The sequence below is a fragment of the Pinus tabuliformis genome, chromosome 7, assembly GCF_031772625.1.
Source record: "Pinus tabuliformis cultivar Carrire ecotype Pingquan chromosome 7, CPIR1, whole genome shotgun sequence".
Taxonomy (NCBI): Eukaryota; Viridiplantae; Streptophyta; class Pinopsida; order Pinales; family Pinaceae; genus Pinus; species Pinus tabuliformis.
In genome coordinates, this window is record NC_142293.1 from 1956223908 (window position 1) to 1956243086 (window position 19179).

The window sequence follows — 19179 nt, forward strand, 5'->3', positions numbered from 1 at the left end:
CAACATGTGCTCAGTGGCAAGTTTATTTTTTAACGAGCTTGAACCTTGTGCCAACATTGCTCATTGCTAGGTTTATTATTTTTTAATGAGCTTGAACTTTGCGGAAACAATTCTCATTCTAATCGCCTTTAAGGATGTCTCTTATTAGTAGGTTCATTTTTTAATGAGCTTGCCCCATGCGAAACCTTGCTCAAGTGCCTTTTGTATGCAAGCTAGGAACGACAACTACAGAACTAAGAGATAATGAACTACTGAGGTTAGGTAGGATAGTTTAGAAAAAACGTTTCCTTTACTTTGTCAGGCTACCGAAAAAGGTGAATGGTGGATCAGACCAATCACCTGACCTAAGTAGTTGAAGTTCGTAAAATACTACAGAGTTAGAGTTACATTGGTCGCTCTTCACTTGTGTAAAAAAGGTTTGCATGCCCCCAAGTACAAAGAAAAGTAGATTTTCTAGGTTACCATATGGAAGTCCTTGCATTAAATCAATATTGTTCCGTCCGCGGAGCAAAAAAAACACTTCCTTGGCTTTGTCCATCAAAATAGACAAAGGTGAATGGTGTGAGCTTCCAATCACATAACCTTCGAGGAGATCCTATTTCGGACTGATCCCATATCCTACACGGATGGGTGTGTCAAACCAATCATATAACCTATGAAGAGGAGATCCTTTTCCAAACTGATCCCATATCCTACACGGATGGGTGTGTCAGACTGGTCATATATCCTACGAGGAAATCTATCTTTTCATTTGGGTTTGCTTGCCAAAGCAGACCAGGGTGCATGCCCCTGGGCTTTCTTCACATTCACCCAATCACTTGCAGTCATTAGGTGGATGAACTAGAAGTTGATGAGACATTCCTTATGAAAAGAGACCATTTAGGGGCACTGTTTGACTAGTAGCCGTGTTTGAACTGGGAAATGAAAGCTAGTCAACAATCTATACCAGTCTTCCTTCATATGGGAAACAAATCACCCGAAAGAGTGAGGAAACAATAGCTCCCATGCTGTAAATGTAGTCACGCCCAAGGAGTAGATTGTAATCTAGTGGCCCTTGGACTACCATCACATTCAAATGAACGGTTTTCCTTCTCAAAGTTATAGGAAAATTTGGAAGGATCCCTAACGGTCGACTGGTTCCTTTATTGAAGCCTGACAAATTTTGAATCTCAGGCAGAAGCGATGGCAAACCAAGTGCTTTCCAAGCAGTTGAGGAAAGGATACTCACAGAATCCCCTTCATCTATGATAGTGCCAGCCATGATCATTCTGTAAGCTTGTACTATGATTCAGAATGGTACATTAGATGGAAGGCGGGGTCCCGCTAGTAGATTCCAATCAAAGGAAATGACTAGATTGCTTGGAGGAGGGACCGAATAAACAGTTGGATGAATCTCTTGAAATGGGGAACTTCCCTCCTATGGCAAAGGAATAGGTAGATTGCCCCCATGTTCATCAGACTCTGTGTTAAAAAAAGGAATTTGAACAGTGTCGTTCTCCTTCTCTTTGAAGACTGTATCATCTAAAGGTGTACCTTATGAAGACAAGATTGGGTCGACTTCCATCTCGACCTGTTGACTTTGGTCCAGTGTGGACTTAGAGGTTTTATCTTCAATCATAGACACTTTGACCGACAACAGAGGTATGTTAGTCGGATTTTGAACTAACGATGGACTTGGCAAGAGTTTCTTGTATCCAGGTGGAAGTCACTGTGGTGAAGCAGGACGGTTATCCAAGACTCTTTTAGCTTCATCTAGAAAATGAAAACGGTTGAGGGCACGATCACCTTCACACAACATACAAAGAAATTTAGATCTTCCTTTTTGTCCATTGACTTCATTTTCACTAGTCGATGGTGTACTCTCAACATGATCGATAGAGGTTGAAGACACTGTATTGTGCAAGTGGGGAGACCAGTCTCTCAAGATCCGTGGGATGCAAGGACAATCTCAATGATAGTGGTTTCCTTTGCAAATGACACATGGAGATTTGGGTTTGGAAGGTGCAGTGTGTGGATTTTCACCAGACGATGCATGGTTGCCCCCTTAGGCAAATGGCTTCTTCTTCTTCTTCTCCTTCCCTTTCTTATTCTTCTCAGCTACTTGGTTCTTAGTATCATTAGTTTCACCAAGCGAAGATGAAGAAGAAGAAGGAGAAACAAATGTAGTAGAAGGTGGGGGAGCAACTCCACTATCATCTAGTTGTTGATTTGATTGCTGAGGAATTACAGTGTTTTGAACGACAAAGGTCGAGAATAGCCAGGCTGGTAGGCCAATTGTGAGTCCTGGAAGGGACAAGGTAGCCATATAAGGAGCACCAATATCTCTGCAAGAGGAGAAAGGACTAGGATTTCCCCCAAGGGGAAATCCTTGATTGGTGGACTCCATTATCTCAACCTAAGATCAATGAGGGAACAGTGATGTTATTCCGAATTAAATAAATTTTATGATGCTTTGACACAACTTGCTTTTTCAATTTTTAAGAGTCGAGAAAAAGCTAAAGGTGACTCTAATCGCCTTTAATTTTTAATGAGCCTAAAGTGACAAGTGCTCAGATGGACCTTTTATTTTAAGGAGTTGAAGAGGAACGAAAGTGACTACTCTAGAAATATAGATAGGGGGATTAACAAACCAATCACAAAACTACAATATACACCTCGGTGGTAAATTATAGAGAGATTACCGAGGACTTTACGTACGGCAGTCAATCTTCCTGAATGCTGTGTTCAGTGCATTGCGATCAATATGGCAGCAGACACGGCTTCCTAAGGATAAAGGATATCAGCCTATTGTGGTCTCCCAATATATACTCGACGGTATGTGGGAGCATAAGTCTATACTGGCACTTGTTGTATCAAAGAGGAGGAATCACCCAACCTATGATGAAAACGATAGTTACCAGGCTTTACGATGCCAGAATACGTCTCTAGCCTAGACTTCTAGATGTTGTGTGTTAGGTTCCAAAGCATTTTTATGTTCATTGAGGTTTATTTTATAGTTGATCTTTCTTAAGAAGTTTGCCTTTCAAGGTTTTCCACGTGATGTAGATGTACAATTCCTAAATATGCAATCTAAATGATAAACAGTTGTTTTTTTCCTTTTAGCAATGAAAATCCTAGCTACTAAGGAAAGAAGAGTAAGATTCTTTCAACAGAGAGGAGAGAGCACACACTAAATGCATTTTTCCTAAATCAATTTCCACATGAAGTCTAAATGCAAATGCACATGCATTTATTTGTTTTTCCATTTCCTTAATGTGATAATACCAAAAAAGAAAACTAAGTACAGATCTGAATTACTTTTCTTCAAAGCGACACTTTAGAAATTTATTTTCAAAAATGAAAGGAAGACTAAGATGACACTTTCAATTTCGAATGGAAAACTGCTTTCGACACTTCAAAGAATTGACAACTCAAATCAAATACAATGGAAAAAGTGCAATCAACTATCTAAAAGAGGAAGACTTTACGAAACTCTTTTTCTTGACTAAAAACGATAGTTACGACACTTTCAAATCAAAAGACGACAGTTCGATTAAGCTACTTTTTGCAAAGGAGAACTGTAAATGATGAAAATATATATAAAAAAACATTTACAATTCCTTACCAATGGAGGTTGAATAATGTAAAGGAAGAAGGCTTCAACAATGATATACTGATCATAAGCAGCAAAACTACTGAATAGAGCTGAAAAAAATGAAGAAAAAACCAAAATTTGGAGAGAGAAACAATCTCATTCAATCATCGCACCTGTCCTTAAGGGAAATAGGGATGCATCTCACGTACAGCATGCGGGAGGTGTGATGCATCCAGACTGCTAATGAGAGACAGTGCGATGGTCCAGGGACGAGACTGAGCGTGGTTTTCACTCACAATTTGCAGCTAAGTTCGATGATTTAGGCCAGGCTTATGATAGATAGTAAACAAAAGGTATAGAGGTATGATCTAATGAGGTTATTGAGCTACCACTAGGGCACTTGCAATGTTTGCAATTCAAATGTTCAGTTCATAAATAAACCCGGAGATTGACTGAAGCAACGTTGATCTACTTTGCAGTTGCATAGCAAAATCAGTTCGAAGGCTAGTTGGCTTAACTTCAGGCTCCATCTGTAGTTTATAAAGAAAACAACAGTAATAAACAAAAAAACTATTCACACCCCAACGGAGTCGCCATTTTGTTTCCAGGAAAACTAGTGTCTATTCAGATCTGCTAGTCCCACTAAGATGGGTGGCTATCTTAGAAACAAACAATTCAAAGTAACTTCTGTTTTCCTTTATGGAAGATAGATGAGAGAGAAGCAGAGAACACCAACGTTAGTCTTTTGCTTGGCTCCTTGCTCGTTTCCTCTCTCCTTCGATATAGCTTTGCCACCCCTTTCTCACTTTTCTCGCTTCAAAGAACACCTGTAGAGGAAAAGCAGCAAAATACCATCAAAGCATAGAGATCTATGATACCATAAACAATGTAGAATCAGATGTACATTAACCATACAAATGCATACACAAATACAAGATTCAGAAATAAGCAAGTATATGGAGGAAAACTCAAATAACTTTATTGATAGAAGTAGAAGAGAGGATTACAACCCAACTTTCTGATCCAGCGCCATCCTCCCAGCATGAAAGCCCTCTTCACCTCATGAAAAGCTAGATCACCCAACAATACAATGCTTCACAGAGAAACCAACAGCACTTCCTTACAAAATACAAAATTCCAACCTCTAGATCTCTGTGATGAGGGATCCATATATAGATATTTGTAGGGGGGTGCGTCAGCTTCTGGGTTTTTGATTAGTGTCATTTCACTGATAGTTCTTGGTTCCACTTAGAGATTTCATGATCTCTTACTCATCTCTGGGCGAATTCTGAGATACAAGTGTCATATGAGAAGTTTCTAGAAGATTCTCTGGGTTTCCACTTAACAAACTGTCTCTGCCATTTGTCTACTCTCGCTCATCGCACCCTACAGAAGGCCTTTTCAGTATGCATCACACCCCTCGTGTGTAATAGGTGAGATGCATCGCACCTTGACCAAGGAGCAGTCAGTATGGTCTAGTTTTGGCCAGTTCTGAGTAGTTTTTCAAGTGGAACTTCTGGGAAATTATGTAATCAGTTTACCATGATCCTTTAGGGTGTGAAACAAAAATTTTAGGGGTTTAAGAGCCCTTGGTTTATCGACATATGTGATTGGGGTTGTAGTGCCCAAATATGTCTATAACAATTTAGTCTCAAGTCGAGCATCCCATCGTGAATAGTGACTTCAATGGTCACTTTCTGGCCAACTCGTGTGGCAGTGGAGCCCTCCTTGTGCAGTCATGGACCTTGTGACTCTCTTCTTTTGCGCGCATCTCCAATATTGTGCAGCTCTCTGGCAGAATATTTTATAGTCCCGCGCTCCGTTCCAACCGCCTTGAGCGCTAAGACTATCCTTCCCTTGGCTAGTCAGGTGGTCGCACCACCAGTGTGGGGTTCCATCCTATCCTCCATCACGGTTCTCGGAGAATCCCCACCTTCTATTGTTGTGGTTGGCATCGCGCACTTCACCATTTTCAATGTGCTACCCTAGTCACTATGCATAGTGATATGCGGTCCAAGCCAAGGCATTAGACTTTATTTCGTCCTCCAGCTTCTTGACCTCCACGTCCATCAAAGCAGTTTTCTCTCTTAATTGTACCCTTGCTTTTTCAAGTTCGCGATGTCTAAGGTTTCCTCGTTGGATTTCTTCCTCAAGTGTCATGTGTTCTGTTTTTTTCAGTTGTGTGATTCCTTCTTTCCAAGCTTCGTGAGCCATTGTATCTATGGTTGCTCATATGCGCGGACTAGGATTTTCATGCTCCATAGGGATGATAGCATGTGCTTCATACTTCAGCGTCGGAAGTGCCCGCGCGGTCAGGGTTTTGCAAATTGTCCTATAAACCCATAGAACCGTTGGTACGCATAGATCCGAGTTAGTGCATCTCACATGGTGGACCACGTTCAATACTTCACACACTTTGTCCAAGGCTTCCACATGGATAATATTTGGCGCGCTTGGTCTTATCATACTTCGTCATTCGCGCCATCATCTTGCCTGCTCCTACTTGTTGGTCCTGTTACCTATCGATAGGACGGTGTGCGTTCGTGTAGGTTGTGTACCATATGCATGTACCCATCTGGAGAGGTGGGCACATAGGATTTTTCATCCGTCATACTTGGTTTTCATTTACATCTCAGTCTTTCCAAACTACATGTGCATCATTCTTCTACAGTTGCGCTAGTTCTCAAAACTTCTTTAATGCGTACCCCACCATCTTGTGGGCGTAGCATGTAGTGCCCATTTTAGAGCGTCAAAATGTTGTTGTTTCAGTACTTCTCTTTCAAATTTTTTCAGGAAATCATCCACCTCACTCAACCCATCATACATAGGTCGATCTCTTACCTCAATTGTCACGCAGTGCAGCAACCTTGTCATCATGTTACAATTGAGCATGGTTACCTCGTGTAACTAGTTCTGCCATCATTCTGTCTCTTTATCTGAATCTGAGGTGCAGGAGCTTTCGCTCTCCCACGAAATCCTACCATCCGCTATTGGATTCACCATGTCCTACTCCCACACAGTTATCTTGTAGACACAGTCTAAATCGTCATCGCTATCGCAGTCGCGCATCAGCTTTGTGTAGCACGATCCTTCCGCAGGGTCTAAAGGTGCCACTACGCAGAGTGACCTTTTCTAAAAAATCATCTTGCACTTCTTTAGGTTTATCACTCCATTCATGTCAGTGGCCCAATCTATTCCCAGTAGCATGGGATAGGGATTACTGTCATCAACAATCTCTATCACTTAGAAATCTGCAAGCACGCTTGCACCTTTGATATCTACCATTATTCCCTGCAATCTTCCCATCGGTAGAATATTTTGTTGGTTGGCCATTTGCAATTGAATAGGAGACCATTGTAACATGGGCCTGCACACACACTCCCATGTCTGCTTTGGCAAGATGTTCGTGTCCGATCCTAGATCCAAAATCACTTGATCCATTTCATATTCCCCGATTTGTGTGGTCAATCTCATCTCCCTTCTTGTTCGCATTGTGTGCTTTCTGAGCTTCCGGACTACGCATGGTTCTCCTAGTCCAGCACATCTAGTGACGAGTTCTTGTAGTCCCTTCACCACTTTGTTGTCGCGCAACAACTTCATGCATGTCTCCAAAAAGGTAGTGAGAATTGATGGGTCCATTTCTGGTTCTATTTTTTCTTTACTACCTGAATTGGAGGCCTCCGTCAAGTTCTTCTTAGCTTCCATGAATGTCTCCTTCACGTGATCTAAATAAAATTCGGGGTCCTTTGTTGGAGCCTTGCGAACCTAGGCACTCTCTCCGGGCTACATACCTTTTTCATCTCCTATCATAATACCACTTCGGAGAATGATATTGACATTTGGTTCTTTCTCGCGCGGCTCTGACCTCACCATTTGTAGGTTCTGAGTTGGGGGAGGTTGGAGTGCTCCTTTATCATGCAACCTCGCTATCAACATGGGACAGTCCTTTGTCTCATGATCAAACAAGGTACAATATAAGCATGATGGCCTTGTTGGATTTGTACAATCATGGTCATAATGCCCTGGCCTTCTGCAATTGTAACAAATCAGCTATTTGCGACCCCTTCCTGGCCCTATTCCACCTCGACCTCGTCAGCACCCCTAAAATCCAGTGTGCTCCATCCCTGCATTTTGATCGAGGGCTCACATTTTGGTTTGAAATCTGTAGGTAGGAGTTCAGTTCATCATAAGTTCATAACTCCTATAGGTGTGCTCATCATGGCCTAGTAACCTGTAGAAATTACAAAACAATTGTTGGGACGTCTGTGTATACTTCTGTAATAGATGGCAGTTATCTATAGCATGCTTCTCTCCTATCTGACAAATCACGCACCATATTGCGCTCGATCCTACTTGTGCCTCCAATCTCAATGGCATTGGCCCTCCTCCCACCAGGTAGTTCATGAAGACTAGACAATGGTCCTTGTCATGTCCCTAGCCTTTGCACTTTATCCACCATAACTCATCACGCTTCTGGGCAAGTTGTCCTGTCTGTTTCAAACTCTGCATCTCAAGACACAAGTTTTTTAATTGCGTGTGGATTTGTTGGACTCCTAGGTTAGGATCTTGTATTGGGGTCTCGTGCAGTCTCATTACAATCTCCAAGGCCTCGGCCTGAGTTGACAACTTCTGTTGTGATAGTGTGTTCCTTAGATGCGGTGTTAGTGACACTACAAACCATAAGCGGTGGTTCCCATCCATCAAGGTCATGTTGGCTTCACGAATCATACACTTCAGTCTCTGATCTAGATCCCAAGGGATCTCTCCTGGAAGCATTGTGATTTCCTTAAATCCAATAATTGACTATGTCTCTGATTTTGGCCTGCTAAATTCCCTATTTAGCGCAGCTTGGATATCCGTGATCCCTCCATTTGGATTGTCATTGGAATGCTTAATGTACCATGTCAGTGCGTAATCCTGCAATGAGCTCACCAGTGTTGCATTCTTTATATTGTCATCTGTGACTCCTTGTGCTTCCCATACAACCTTTACCATGAACCAAAATTGGTCTGAATCTTTATTCCCTACTCCTTTGAACACCGGAAATTTTATTGTGCTTTCCATATTGAACTATGGTGGTGGAGGAGGTGGTTTGGGTGAAGATGGGGGTGAATATGGTGGAACTGGTGGTGGTGTAGGTGGGGGTGGTATGCGTGGAATTCATTGTCTTATCAGAGTGATCGCACTTCTTGGTGAAACTTTTGTAAGCTCTTCCTCACTCTCCCATGGAGGTGAAATCAAGGGACTAGTCTCTACTTCTGCGCTACCTTTGTTTCTATAGATCTTCCCACTTTGTGTAGCCCCAAACATCAATTTATTCACATAACCCGCTTTTCACACAGCAGCATTTTAATCCGTGTTCAAAGATTTAACGTACTTACCTCGTGGTCCTTTGAGGAAGCGTCATTCCACCTTGCTATAGCTAACTAAAGTATCTACCGCAAACTCGATGATAAACCATCCTATAATTCGATCGATCCAATGGTCCACAGTGTGCATGATCTTTTCTTCTGATGTTTCCAACATGCGCACCAACTCTGGAGTCCACACATTAGGTTTGTCGACCCTACACCTTCCCTGACTATCTGCTAGCTTCACGATCCACGTGTACAACTCAGAGGGGAAGGATGCAAAGAAAATTTCATGGATTTCCGTAAATAAGTAGTGCTCTAACCACTCTTCCTTCGATACTCGTGGATTCCTGTTTTCCTATGTCACGAACTCATGAATATTTCTGTCCAACCACTCTTCAATTTATTTCTTTGTCGGATTCTAGTGACATGACATCAGACATCGCTTATGCGGATCTTGGTCTCGACAACAGAACCATTTTTTGGCTTATTGGGGCCTGACCTAGGTTCAAAGTTGATTTAGCCAAACAAATCCCGATACTACTGGCCCTTTCGGCAATAGTCCATGGAGCACGGACTAAGTTCTCACCCGAAGTAGTATGAGGGGGTGTTAGAACCAGGTTTCCACACCCTGGAGATGTCTGATGAGTTCAAGTGATTTGTAGTTTGACCCTGCACACAAGTTGCTTCGCGCACTTTCCCTTATCTCGCAGCCTGATATACTACCTTTGCGTAGCCCTACTCGGGGGTCGAATGTTGTTATTACCCCAGACCTTACTGATATTCCATGGTTAATTGGTTATCTTAGCCAAATTGCATGATTTAACTTATACTTAACAATATAAACCATTCATACAGGTGTGCGCAGTAAATAAACAATATATTTGAAAATTATATCAAACATGCATTAACTCAAGAAAAGACACACAAGATTATGATAAAACTGCTCTTTATTAATTCTTTCCTCAGTTATAGACTTGACTCCACCCTGCACAGTCAGCTGCAGGGGTCTGCGCACTCAACTACGGACTACTAGGCCTCTGCGCACTCAGTTGCAGAGCCTTCTCCTACTCTATGACCCAAGACACACTTCCCTTAGTCACTTAGACTCTTTCCCTTTTTCTCTCTACTACTTCGCTCTCTTACACTTAGAGCCTCACTCTATTTATACAATCCCATGGTCCGCGGACCATGGGTAGGCCGACATTACATTACAAAACTAGGGAAGACAACCCTGTGACTTTAATATACTTCTGCGCCCATAATTCGCGGAGCTTTACAACACCATTCGATCAAAACTTGGGCTTTGAGCCCCAAAGCATGCCTTGGGGGGATTCCATGCCCAACATTAAGCCTCATAGTTGTGACCATCCTCACTGATGTAGGATTCTTCTACCCCTGCAAGATTCTCTTCTCTCCATTATCATTCGAGAACTTAATATCCTTGTCATAGCAATCTACCTTGGTCATATGAAGATATAACCAATCCATACCCAAAAGAATATCATACAATCACATTGGAATTACATTCAAAATTATTGTTATAGGCATACCATTCAAATGAAATGCACAATCTCTTACCCAATGATTAACTTTCTTCTTTGTACCTGTAGCCAATTGCACCAACCAAGACTCATCCATCTCAATTATAGATTCTTGATGATCCACCTACGTGTTGTCCACATCTGCATAAATATGAGAAATACTATGACAAATATCCCCAACTATCTGTGCCTCCCGAACACTATATATTTGAGGCCTACCTCCCTAGTACAATGGATAATGCTTCTTGCGGCGACCTTTTCTACATATCAAATACTACAATGATTCTCTACTATCTCCTCTAGTATGTTTCTCTCCAGGTTGCGACACATGTCCCTTCTCAACTATACTAAACTTCTTGTAAGGAGCAACATTTTTTTTCTCACCTACATCTTGGGGTCTTCCACTCTTCAGTGGCCATTTTCTTTTTTACTTTCCCATTTCCTTTCAAGTCACATTTAGGCTCAACTTTTCTCTTTGACTGGTAATATAAATGCTTCACTTTACATATAGCTTCCTCTAATGATCTAGGCTCATCAAACTCAATTTGGTCTTTATATGTTGCTGGAAATCCACTGATGAATCTCTGAATCTTAGCTTTCTCCTCCTTGATATATGGCACATACCTCAACAACTCCAAGAATATACTAGTGTACTCATCATTTTTCATAGAACCCATTTGTATCTCATAAAACTCCTTAGCTCTACATTCATAGCACCTCTCTGACAAGTACTTCTTCTTGAAGAACCCCTCAAACTCATCCCATATCAATTCTTCTTCCCAAATAACTTTAACATTCTTTGCATCCTCCCACCAGATATATGCCATCCATTTAAGACTTAAAGTGGCTATCTTGGCTTTTATGTTCTCTAAATAGCTATGCGATATGAATAATTTCTTCATTCCAAGCAACCATGCCTCTACATCTCCTAACTTCTTCATCTCTCCATCAAATGTAGGAGGCTTCACGTTCTCGAATTCCTCAGGTAATTACTCACCCCTCTTATAATGATGATTACAGTGATGACTGATATGATGTCTCCTAGATGAGTGTTATAGGCAAATTTAGTGTCTTTTCGAACGACTAACCCCTAGACCTAGTAGCAAGTCTAAAATAACAGTTAAAGTAATTCAATTGCTTTTCCTATAGCTAACAGACAAAAGAAAGAGGAGAAAAAGTACCAACCTATTTCTCTCGCTTGATCCCTCTTCCCTTGATCACTTTTTCCACTCCCTTCCGTACTTAACTCGCTTGAAAGGTACCTGCACACAAGCCGAGATAGAAAACCATCAAAGCATACATATCGATCTGTTAACTAAACACATTATAGAATCAAAAATACAATGTACATTTCATAACACATGAATGGGAAAAATCGTAGAACTCTTTATTCATAGGAAGGAAGATTACAACCCATGTAGATGCATGTTCGATTCAGCGTCATCCTCCCAGCTTCAAACCCTTCTCTCGTCATGGAGACAACAATTTGACATGATAAAATTACTCTCTCCACTAGTCTCATCCAAGCAGCATTTCCTTAGCTCAAAAAGTTTCAACCTAGACCAGCCAATGAGAGCTTGGTCCTTTTATAGCTGAACAGAGGAGGTTAGGCCATTAATGGCCCTCATGAATGCTTTTCCATATTTGGGAAGTGGTTCCATGGAGGAAGGTATAATGGATTAAGGTTCATTCATCTCCTTCCTCATCCAAAAGCGAGCCTAATCCTTCTAGAATCATCTAGAAGCATCCATTGGATAATGAATCCAATGGATTCATTTGAAAAATTCGTTGGATCTCACTCATCGCAAGTGATGCAAAGGCCAGGTGCTATGCATAGCACCCAGATAGTGTAGTGTCTGCCATTCATTGTAGCTAGATAGAAGGCCACCTGCGATGATCTCCTTAGGGACATGTTTTGGATGAATGGTGTCATGAAACTTTTGGGAGGAAAGCATGATGTAGGTTAACTACATTAGCGAATGAAAACAACTAAATTAGGGGTTGATGGACCCTAATAATACTGATCTGGAAGTTGGGGTTGATGTGCCCAAATTTTCCTGTAATAGTTGCCCCCTAAAGCATGAAGTTGAAAATAACCATATCAAGTGAGATGCTTTACCCCTTGGAGAGAAGGTTTCAAAACGGAAGGTGACCTACATTAGTTACAATACATAATCATGATACTTTGATTTTTCCTCATAATCTAGCTGAGGGAAGGGATACCCATGCTCAGCTTTATAAAATTTCATTACATGTACAAATATAGTCGTCTAGAGATGTAGACCCATGAAAGGTTGACCATGAATGTAAGGCCATTGTACATTTGATATTGTACTCCTGAAAATATATCGCAGCCCAGATGGATGAAACTAGATTTGGGGTCTTCAATCTTGTTCAATCTTCACTCAAGTACAAGTCTAACCATGTGAATAGATGATCTGAAGTCGAACATGGAGAGACATTGTCTAATTACCAACCAATGATGTAAGTCATTAACGGACGCGAGAGGAACCACCGATAATGATAATGACCCTCAAGGTACTACAGTACATTTTGCATGGTGTGAATAAATGATTTGATGTCGAACACCATACGAAGTCTTTCGGTCAAAGGCTAGTGATGTCAACCTATCGCCAGAAGCGAGAAACCTGCCATTGATGTATGCAAGTCTCAAGGTACTGAAGGGGTGTTTCTAAGTAAACTTCTTGGATGATGTGCTGATGTTGACAAGAAGCGACTCATCACAGGAGGGCCTTGATGTATCCCACATCAATGACATGAAATGAGGTAAATGATTTTTTGAGATGAAATATCGACTGATGACACAAGGTTTAGGAATGGCAGGCATGAAAATGAAGGTTTACTATATTGTAAAGGATGAAGTTTTGAACTAAATGACTTCTCTTGAACATGTCGGTGACACTGAAGTGAATTGGTAGCAATGACCCAAAACAAAGTGATGGATGGTATGATAGACCAACGGTGTGATAACCATCAAACTGAATGACCCAACCCACATAGTCACGGTGATGAGGTGAAAGTGTCATGTTCAAGAGCGATCTGCTACCATAAAGTGTTCCCAGCTTTTTCCATTTTCCCCAATCATTTCTGACCAGTACCTATTTATTTTTAATCATGCTTGAGGAGGATAACATATGCTTGTTGTATAATTCCACCCTTCGGGTGAATCCATCGTTATTTTATGTTTTAACGAGTCTAGCAAAGGTGAAACTCGGTCGTTATTTTATGTTTTTAACGAGTTTAACGACAAAGATAATTCGGTCCTTTTCACATTTAGAGAGTCTAAAAATGGACTAAAAGAAAACTCCAGAAGTTATTTTTCGTAAATTTGTCAGTCAAGTCCGAAAAAGCATAAAACAATACAAGAGAGAACCTATTGATCATGTTTGACCAACGAGAACCATTTTCGTAATTAATCTATCTCAGCCTGAAGAAGGAGTAAAACTATACTGAGTAGATATTGATACTAATCTGTTAACAAGCTAGAAATGACAAGTGCTCAGCAATATTTTCATATTTAGAAAGTTTGAAAAGATATTAGAGGGGACTCAATTTTGAGGAACGAGTGGTGTCTAGGGTAGCAACTAGTTCTGGCAATGTTGGAACTTCTCAAAGCATGATGATTTATGTGAAGAGGCTGGCTATTAAGACCACTCGTTGCAACTGTCCCTCAAAAAGGTAAAACAACCAAGTGAAAGTGTATGATCGGCCAAGGGGATCGTGGCCACGGCTCATCTAATGAAAAGCCTGATAGAATGGCAATCACAAGGGTTAAACTAGAAATGTGTTCATTTTTAGAAAAACTTGAACCATAGGGAATTGTGCTTGGATTCAGTTCCATAAATGAAAAAATGAACCATTTCGGTTCATTTTTACACAAGCTTGAAATGAAAAACCATGCTTGGATTCAGTTTCGTTTTTACACAAGCTTAAAACCAAAAACTATGCTTGGATTCAGTTTACATGCCCCTAGCATGATAAAAGGGAGAGTCTCCAGAAACCAGATGGAAGTCACTATGGTGAAGTAGGATGGTTATCCAACACTTTTTTGGCTTCGTCCAGATAGACAAAGGTGAATGGGGTGATTCCCTTCACATAACCTATAGGGAAACTTAACTTTACCATTATGTGCATGCCCCCCAAGCTTCGTTACATTCACCCAATTAGACTACTCATGGCTATTAGGTGGATGGAATGGAGGTTCTTTTATGAGATCAAGTGAAAGACTCGATTGGGATTTTACGAGATCTTATTAAAGACTCGACTTGGAACTTTTCTCTAGGGGACCTTGTTTTATTTTTTAATGAGATTAACACAAGATAAGGAAATCTGCTCAGACTCCTTGTTTCATTTCTTAACGAGCTTGAAACAAGACAAGGAACTATGCTCATAGACCTGTTTCATTTTTTTAATGAGGTTGACACAGTATAAGAACTATCCTCATACTCCTTGTTTCATTTTTTAATGAGGTTGACACAAGACAACGAACTATCCTCGGACCCCGTGTTCCATTTTTTAATGAGTTTGACACAAGACAACGAACTATCCTCGAACTCCTTGTTTCATTTTTTAACGAGTTTGACACAAGACAACGGACTATCCTCGGACTCCTTGTTTCATTTTTTAACAAGGTTGACACAAGACCACAAACTATCCTCGGAGGAATTGTTTCATTTTTTACCGAGGTTGACACAGTAAAAGAACCATCCTCGTGCCCTTTGGTTCATTTTTTAATGAGGTTGACACTAGACCAAGAACTATCCTCATATTCTTTATTTCATTTTTTAATGAGGTTGACCCAAAACAAGGAACAATCCTCAGATTCCTTGTTTCATTTTTTAACGAGGTTGACACAAGACAATGAACTATCCTCGTATTCCTTATTTCATTTTTTAACGAGGTTGACACAAGACAATGAACTATCCTCGTTTTACTTGGTTTCATTTTTTAACAACGTTGACACAAGACCAAGAACTATCCCTCGAACCCTTGGTTTCATTTTTTTAATGAGGTTGACACAAGACAATGAACTATCCTCGGATTCCTTGTTTCATTTTTTAACGAGGTTGACACAAGACAATGAACTATCCTCGAACCTGATCACAACTCATAAGTGGTCATGAAGGAGAGATTTGGCTCCGATGCCCCCAGTACATAATGTATAACATCACTGAATTGTTCGTCAGTTGATGTAGGTATGGAACAGGTTGCCACATAATTAACCCGTGGTGGGGATGATACCATTGGTACAAAAGGACCATTTGGGGAAGATGGTTGACTAGGAGCTATATTTGGACCGTGCAAATTTAGTGTCTTTTCGAACGACTAACCTTAGACCTAGTAGCAAGTCTAGAACAATAGTTAAAGTATTTCCATTGCTTTTCCTATAGCTAACAGATAAAAGAAAGAGGAGAAAAAGTACCAACCTATTTCTCTCGCTCGATCCCTCTTCCCTTTGAACACTTTTGCCACTCCCTTCCGTACTTAGCTTGCCTGAAAGGTACCTACATACAAGCTAAGACAGAAAACCATCAAGGCATACATATCATTCTGTTAACTAAACACATTATAGAATCAAAAATACAATGTACATTTCATAACACATGAATGGGAAAAAGCATAGAACTCTTTATTCATAGAAAGGAATATTACAACCCATGTAGATGCATGTTTGATTCAGCTTCATCCTCCCAGCTTCAAACCCTTCTCTCCTCATGGAAACAACAATTTGACATGATAACATTACTCTCTCCACTAATCTTATCCAAGTAGCATTTCCTTAGCTAAAGAAGTTTCAACCTAGACTAGCCAATGAGAGCTTGGTCCTTTTATAACTGAACAGAGGAGGTTAGGCTATTAATGGCCCTCATGAATTCTTTGCCATATTTGGGAAGGGGTTCCATGGAGGAAGGGATAATGGATTAAGGTTCATTCATCTCCTTCCTCATCCAAAAGCGAGCCCAATCCTTCTAGAATCCTATAGAAGCATCCATTAGATAAGGAATCTAATGGATTCATTTGAAAAATTCGATGGATCTCACTCATCGCAGGTGATACAAAGGCCAGGTGCTATGCATAGCACCCAAACAGTGTAGTGCCTGCCATTCATTGCATCTGGATAGAAGGCCACCTGTGATGATCTCCTTAGGGACATTTTTTGGATGAATGGTGTCAAGAAACTTTTGGGAGGCAAGCATGATGTAGGTTTGTCACACGGAATTGGTCAAGGGTGCGGACACAGCTGACCTTCCTAGAAGTCTAAGACATTCTAATGACAAACAAGACAAAATGGAGTGATCTTTCTCTAAATACACCTTTTACAACATGAAAACTACAAGTGTTTAGGCTTACCTTATTCCAAAACGCTGTTGTTGAAGTCCGTTCTTGACGATCCGGATGAGCTCCTCCTTCAAGTCAATTCCTGCAACCACAAACAATCAAACAATTACCAAGCACTTGCATTTCATATAATAAAACATATATTCAACATGCAGACCAAGGAACACATGAAATAACTCATTAACACAAGCTATTGAGAAAAATAAACCAGTTTGTATTAATAACAAAACAAAGAAACTCTTACAACCTGGCCTTGGTGTTGTGCAAGTTCCTCCCAGGGTCCATCAAGGGTTTTCCTCTACTTTGACAAAGCTCACCCTCTTCCAAGTAGAATCAAGTAAAGACAATCTCTCCTTACAAAGGCTCTAATGGAAGACCTAAATCCTGCAGCATTTACCCAAAGAAAATGTATAGCTCCAACCTCTTCTCCCTCTGGCTCAATGTCTTTATTTATAGTGCTGTAAAGAGGTTATTCAGGTCCACTATCAATGGGATCATCCCCCTCTTTGGGTGGGATAGCTCCCTTATTGATGGGATAAGTTCCCCCTTAATAGAGATACATGAACCAACTGGAGGCGCATCCATTTCATCAAACCGACCTCTAGAATGTTCTAGAAGTAACCACAAGTAACTTTTTCAAGATAAAACTCGCGCATTTTGCCTTTTACAGAGGGACGCACCTGTCCCTTAACATACAGAGCGTCCATGGACGCAGATTTTGTGAACATGGTCAGCGTCCCCGCAGGTAAGGCTAGAGAGAACCTGCGACCCCAGAGATAAACATAGTTTTTACAAGACTTTCTCTCTTCTTTGAGTTTGAGATGGATAACAGAGGCATGAGACTTGCCTAAGAGGGTAGCATGACTGTTGATTTGAGCCATACTAACTGTAAGTAGTCAAGGTGACATTTTTTAGTGTAACAGATTGCCCCCTAAAGTGCGAAGCCTGGAATAGAGTAGGGTTTTGTAATTCTAGGAAGGGTGAAGCGCTTTATCATTTCAAGGATTGTCTTGTGGATGGCCTGGTTGGAACCTGCAATTTTCAACACAAAATACATGGATAAGATTATATCATCACTGAGGTAGGCATTCCCATACTCAGATTCAAAACTTTAACTAATGGACTAACTATTCTGATACAGGAATGATCTTGCAGTACATCATTTTTATAGACTTTTGTAGACACAGTATGGACGCAGCCATCTGTTTATGATTAGTCTACATAGATAATGAATACAAAACTCCTCGCAGCCTGGATGGTAGAAACTAGATCCAGGGTCTTCACTTCTACTTCCCGAATTGGTACGATTCTAAGCATGTGATTAAATGATTTGATGTCGAACATGTTAGAAACCACTTGATTACCAGTCAATGATGTAAACTGTTAACAAGCGTGAGAGAAACCACCAGTAATGTCAATGGTTCTCAAAGTACCAAGCACAACCCGTGAAATGTGAATAGATGTTTTGATGTCGAACACTTCACGGAATCCTTTGATCGAAAGTCAATGATGTAAACTGACGTCAAAGGCGAGAAACCTGCCATTGATGCATGCAGACTTCAAGGTACTGTCGATTCCTAAGTCATCTTTCTAGATAATGTGTCGATGTCGATAGAAAGCGACCCGTTGCAGGCAAGCCCGCAACACGAAATCATTGTTCAAGTTGAAGAAATGTTGCTGTAAGGACTGACTCAGGGATGGTCAAATGGATGACAAGTATTTTGCAGATGAAAGTTTTTGCTTGCAGACCTCTTGAACACATAACGACACGACAGATGGCTTGGTGACGAATAACTCAAAGTTAATCCCCGAAACCCGGTTAAAGATTTTCAAAGTGATTTGGTCAACTGTGAGGTAAAAGATTTCCCAACCCAGGTGAATGAAAAGTGTCGTGTTCAAGAGCGGTAATAAAGTTTCTTTTGAGACAAAAGGTGACAAACAGGTTCATTCTTCTCTCTTTTCCCCCACCATTTCTGGCAAGTACCTCTTTATTTTTAACAAGCTTGAGGAGGATAACATATGCTTGATTATAAGCTCATCCTTCGGACGAGTCCAACCTAGTTTAAATTCGAACCCTAGGAAGGAGTGGTTCGTTCCTGTTTGTAATTGAACAGGTCCTCTACTGTAAAAGTTTAACGAGCCCAGTATAGGAGAAACTCGGCGTTTTTCAATTTTAGAGAGTCTGAAAAAACTAAAGGAGACTCCACGTTGAACTTTTTCGTATATTTGTGTCCCTCAAGCCCGAAAAAGTATAAAATAATACCTGGGGGAACCGCTTGATCTTGCGACCAAGGAGTACTTTCATAATAGTGTCGTCGACCTGAAAAGTAAAAAGCGATCAAGGACACGT